The following is a 5,939-nucleotide window of genomic DNA, read 5'->3' as shown; positions in this document are numbered from 1 at the left end:
GGAGTTTCGGCCGGTCGGTCGGTCTCACTGCCTCACTGTCTCACTCAGGCGGAGTGTCGGTGTGGTTGTCTGTCTCACTCAGGCGGAGTGTCGGTCTGGTTGTCTGTCTCACTCAGACGGAGTGTCGGTCAGTCTTTCTGTCTCACTCAGATGGAGTGTCGGCCGGTCGGTCTCACTCAGACGGACTGTCGGCCGGTCGGTCGGTCGATCTCACCGTCTCACTCAGGCGGAATGTCTCTCTGTTTGTCTCACTGTGAGACAAACAGACAGAAACTCCGCCTGAGTGTCTGTCTGTTACATTGGTTTTGTTTGTTTGTTTTTTGATTTTGTAAGGGGATAGATACTCTGGTCCATACTCCAATCCATTAGGTGGCGGAAATGCACCTTTCACTGGACGCCATCCGCCATAAAACTTAAAAGAAGAAGAAGTAAATGGCAGGTTAACTACAATTACAACGGTAGATGAGACAATAATCTGATGAAATTGGGAGGAAAGACACGGCTGATAAACTTTGGAGGTGAGGAGTAGATTGATGACAGGTGTGTGAGGAGTAGGGAGCGCTGATGAGCTGATTGATTGCAGGTGTGCAGGTAGACTGGGCCCAGGTTGACGGCAGGACAGGAAGAGACTCACACACCTACACAGAGACAAGCCAAGGACATGGAAGTCATTGGAAAGATTGTGGAACACTGGGAAACTAGTCGGAGCACGGCCACCTGGATGGGTTAAAAGTAATGTTCCTGTATGTGTAATGTCTCTTTTACAGGCTTGCCAGCTAGCGGTGGTGACCACGCCGCGGGACAGCCACGCCCTGTGTCTCTTGGGTCTGGCACAGCTGGCTCAATATGACAACAACCCAAATTCAGACGGGTCAAAGGAAGCCATAGCTGTCTGCATAGTGTGCTTACTGTCTCTGTCTACGGTAACAGTTATGATAGCCTTTTGGAAACGACCTGCTCGTCCACATTAAAGCCCGTTTTTCTGTTTGCTCAGAACAGAAGTGGTGGCAGGACCGACCGGAGGCTAAAAATCAGAGAGCTGCCAAGCAGTCCATCGCCCAACCAGCAGGAGTGAAGGGGCCCTCTGAGACCAGCGTGGCCAAGAAAAAAGCTAAGCGGTCAAATCCAGCCAGAACCCCTGCAGCCAGGTGAGTCACGCGCTTGGCCGACGTGTTGCGTGGTTGTTTGTTCGCACTGGATGATTTCCTGTGTGATGCTTACTTTTCCTCTCTTCTATTCTGCTGCATATTTATGTCAAGCTTCATGTGGGTTAGCTTCACTGGAACAAGTTTGTTTCCTCGTAGAAGCTGCAGGGAATTATTTGAATGAAGGAAACATTTAAAAGTCTTGGAAAGTTTGAGTTTGGCTCAAACTTTATATGGATGGATGGATGGATGGATGGATGGATGTCTGTTGTGTATCAAAATGTAGATTATGTGTTTTGTCCTGTAGGGGGAGAACTGGAGCAGCAGCAGTCAGGCCAGAGAGATCAGCCAAACCTTCCAACAAATGAAGCTCTAGTGTAAGTTCAGACAGGAAGACTATACTCATGCATGCCTAAGCCCATAGCTTATTTACCATACATCTGCCGTCACTCCTCATGCATGCACACATTATTTCCTTGCCGTTATTGTTTGGGGCTGTCAATCATATCAGCTGTCTAGATCAGCTGGTCTCTAGCCAATAGCACAAGGACATCATTAGCCTATCATCTTGCCGCTGTCTGTCTTTAAATATGATTGTCTCTCTACCTTCAGTACGTTCATGCTGCTGTTACGGAACCCTCCACCTCCCCATCTCCACCCAGTCTTCGCAGATTCATCAGCCTCATCAGCCTCATCAACCTCATCAACCTCATCAGCCACCATCACCACCAGTGTCTGGACTCCACGGGGGGGATTTATATTGTTGCCGCTCAGGGCAATCACAACTGGATCACAAATCTCCTCGTCGAGTTCAAGCGCCAAAGAATTTCTGTGTAACTCATTAACGCATCATCTGTCATAATAAATGTTAACTACTAATCATTCACTTGTCTCTGCTGATTGAACTGCACAAAAGCCCAGCTCCTCACCAACAGGTCTAGACAGGACTGTTGCCCCGAAAAGGTTGAGACAGTGGCGGGTAAGGAGAGACAAAAGCATTGAGAGTGACACACATAGATGGATGGAAACCTTTCTACCCCGAAGTCTTAGTTTTTCATGATTTAGAGCCAAGATATGAGATATGAGATATACGTACATCACCAAATATTAAATTCTCAATCTAAGAGATAACTAAGTCACATTGCATCATCACACCTCGCTCTGTTTCTGGTTTCTTTAAACTTTTTTAAGAATATGTAAATATTAAACGGGTCAAGTATGCAATAAAAAAATATTGCTGTTGTGTCATTTTGAAACTTCACATATGAGGCATTAAATAATGTCACCAGCAACTCTTTATTTATTTTTTTACATTTTCAACACAATATGACAGTCCCTGAGATACGACCCTAACGTGTGTGTGTGTGTGTGTGTGTGTGTGTGTGTCTAATGTCGACAACATGAAAGAAGAATTCTGAATGAGACAAAAGACGGAAGCAGCTGTTAAGACTCTATCCTGTGTTCATAAAGTAATCCTCTTGACGTTACTTCCTGGTGTTATAAAGGAGCTGTTCATATTAGACACAGGACAATAAGAAAAAGGTTTTCTCCAAAGGCACATTTAATTTCTCAATGAAAAACATTTTAAAAGTGACAACTTGAACAAAACAAAAGAACATCAGCCAACAGTGCAACAAAAGATAAAGAAATTAAATCTTGATCCTTAAAGTCTTCTTCAAAAACTAATTTCTTCTTCTCAATAAAGGCTTTTTTAATTATATGGGGAATCGTTGTGTTACAGGAATATTTGTCTGCACTACAGGTTAACTCAGCATTTAAGAGACACAATGGAACAACAACAAAGGATCTCAGAGTTCATTTAAGTAAAATGTTTTTTTTGGTGAGAATTGCAAAAAACATCTAGATGCCAAGAGCTGCAGGAAGACGTTGTCTTCTGATAAAAGACGAGTGAGCCTCACAGAAGTGATTCACTTCCTGTTTGTGTCTCGTATCGATCTCGACCTCCTCTGTCTCGGTCTGCATCTTCACGCCGCGTTGAGTTTGGTGACGATGAGCACGCGGACCATCTGGTCGAAGCCCGAGAACACGCACAGGCCCCGCTTGTCGGGGCTCCAGTCCAGGCTGAAGATGGGCTGCGTGGACAGAGTGGCGTTCTGCAGGAGGGTGACGGAGCCGGCGACGCCCTCCTCCGTGTCCTCGGAGTCCACCCTGCTTCTCTGAGCCGGATACTCGCTGCAAAATACATGTTTTATAGTAAAGCAGGAAACTTTGATTCTTAGAGAACACATCGTCGTAGTCAAAGGTGAATCGCTCACTATTTCCAGAGATGTAAGTTTCCTGCTCCCCCTGCAGTCATGAAGATGTCTCTGTTTTGGGGAAGATGCTTCACCTGCCAGATGGTCGACTTATGAGCCCAAAACAAAGATGAATCAGTTACTTCCTAAATGAATTCAAAGCACTGTGACCCTGAGGAAGAAACTCTAAACCACTTAAAAGCTATTGACTATTTTAGTAATTATTCCATTGATTAATCGGCTAAAATATACGTGTGCTTAATTAAGGAGCAAAAGTAAATAGTTGGAGTAGGAGTTGCATTCACATGCTCTGACTGTAATGAAAACAGTAACTGTCGTAATATCAGTGGTACTTGTAAGTGAGGGGAAAAATGTTGGATGTAGTTTTTTGAACAAAGTGTAAGCCACGCCTATAAAAGAAGGTCCGCCCAGTTTTACCTGACAGAAGACGACAGTGAGGCACTGCGGGACTCAGTGGGCTGTTGTTACATGATAAACCGAATTATTCAATGATTTATGAACGAGAACATGGGTACGTCACTAAAATACAAATGTACAGGAGAGGGCCGCATCACATCGTCTGTTCATTCATCAGGCAAAACAACATGAAGCGCACTTCCTCTGCTATCGACCTCGAACAGGTCTCTACTCTTGAAGTAGAATGATTACTGCTGCGCGTTTACATTTCCAATGCAATTGTAAGAGCCATTTTGTTTGATATCACTTGATACAGGTGTTGCTGAGTAGACGGGAGCAAACCGTGCAATATTTAATGAATGTTAATGTTATGATGTCTTTAGTCTATGTTGAGGAAATGGATTATGACAGAGTAAGTAGTTGTCCTATGTTTATGTGAGAAATAAAATACCTACAGTATGTTGGACACTGGATTTCGTTATTTATTGCAATCAGCAGCCGTGGTGGCCTTTTTCTTGATAAGTAACGGGGTCACTTCACTTTATTCTTATTTTATTTGTCACCATACACTTTATTGTTTGTATTTATGTTGGAGTAGTGGTTAGTAGCTTTTATTTTGTTCATGCTTCATTTGTAGTGCTTGCTCAGGATCAATAAAGTTTCTTATCTTATGATAAAAGAGTGGAGAAACTTAACATATGCAGATGTTTCCAAACAGGACAAAACCACTCAGTGTTAAAATGATGTGAACAAAGCGCTGTGGCCTTCAGTCACCATACCTCGTCCCACTTGAACACCTGGGGGAGATTTTGGTGTTTTCACACTCTACCACCATCAAAACACCAAATGAGGGGAAATCTTTTGTCAGACTGGTAAACATCTGGGGTCAATCTATCGCGCTTGATAACGGTGAATAACAGAACAACTCTCATGACACTTTGACAGCAGGCTGAAACAAAAACTGTATGAGCCCACAGAGTCTGTCAGAGACTCTAGAAAAACATGTGGGTGTTATTACTCTGACGTCCACCAAGGGCAGACAGTAGTCTGTGTTTGTGGATGTCGACAATACTATCAGTAGAATGGATTTTCATTTTATTATTGAGAGTAGCTACAGTGAGGTGAACTCTTGTTTTATGCTCACATCATTTATTCTTTGAGAGAGGAGATTAGAGAATGAGTATGTATTTGTGTTTTTGTCTGTTTACATAAGCAACAACACTGGTTGAATAAATAAATATTACTGTAAAATAATACAGGATGTGCCACAGAAGACCTAATCATAAAGTAGTGATTACCACTGCTTGTGTAAAAGCAATATTATAAGGACATATTTTTGAAATAATGATAAATAAATATAAGACAACTGATAATGGTATGTCTTGTTTTATTTGTGCTGTGTCAGTACATTAACATATAACAATGACTATAACACGGTAAAAAAATAACTGCAAGACGACGTTGTATATTTTAGGGGTATTGCAGTTTCTTGCACGTCACAGAGATACAACCCTCAGTCAAAGCAGGCCAACAGTAACAGTAAGGATAGATTGAGATCATACATTTGATGACATTTTGACTTGTGAATAGCATGTCTCTCCTTTTTTTTAAATTAAATGTTTTAACTTCCTGTCTGGGTTAAGCCAAGGAAATTGCTCCCCCTCAATCTGAGCTTCCTTCTACACTTTATGGCCCAATCCCAATGTCCCCCCTTAGGCCTTAAACCCTGAACCCTCGGGGACTTACGACATCAACTGTTAAATGGTTGAGTGTGAGAGACTGTAAGGGCTTGAAATACGAATGGGACAATGTCAAAAAATATTATGTCCAATTGAGGGTATTCATTTTAACTTTTTACTCCATGATTTAAATGTCTTCCAGGCTCTTTCCTCACAAGATGAGAGGCCATTTTTAATGATCTATTTACTTGATTTTGTCAAACAGCTTCAATGACAAAATGAAATGTTTGACGAATTAATCTGTGAAATATAATCTCTGTTTCATTCCTCTGATTTCATGTGTTTTTATGTTCCATGTTTAATGTTTCTGAATCAATGTAATATTCCAGGCTGAACACACATGTGTCGTCCTCTTTGTTTACCTATTTTTTAAGTCTCCATGC

General features: G+C 42.1%; 1 long non-coding RNA gene across 1 annotated transcript; it reads left to right on the top strand.

The window, feature by feature from the left end:
- Positions 1-259: 259 nt before the first annotated feature.
- On the top strand, positions 260-1,986 carry LOC137878958 (uncharacterized). The gene is made up of 3 exons (XR_011103671.1): positions 260-1,148; positions 1,453-1,522; positions 1,758-1,986. It is a non-coding gene; the product is annotated as an uncharacterized lncRNA (long non-coding RNA).
- Positions 1,987-5,939: the final 3,953 nt, after the last annotated feature.

The sequence above is a fragment of the Cebidichthys violaceus genome, unplaced genomic scaffold (assembly GCF_023349555.1).
Source record: "Cebidichthys violaceus isolate CVI_PGR_0920_01 unplaced genomic scaffold, fCebVio1.0.p SCAF_10, whole genome shotgun sequence".
Classification (NCBI taxonomy): Eukaryota; Metazoa; Chordata; class Actinopteri; order Perciformes; family Stichaeidae; genus Cebidichthys; species Cebidichthys violaceus.
This window is presented reverse-complemented; position numbering and strand designations above follow the sequence as displayed.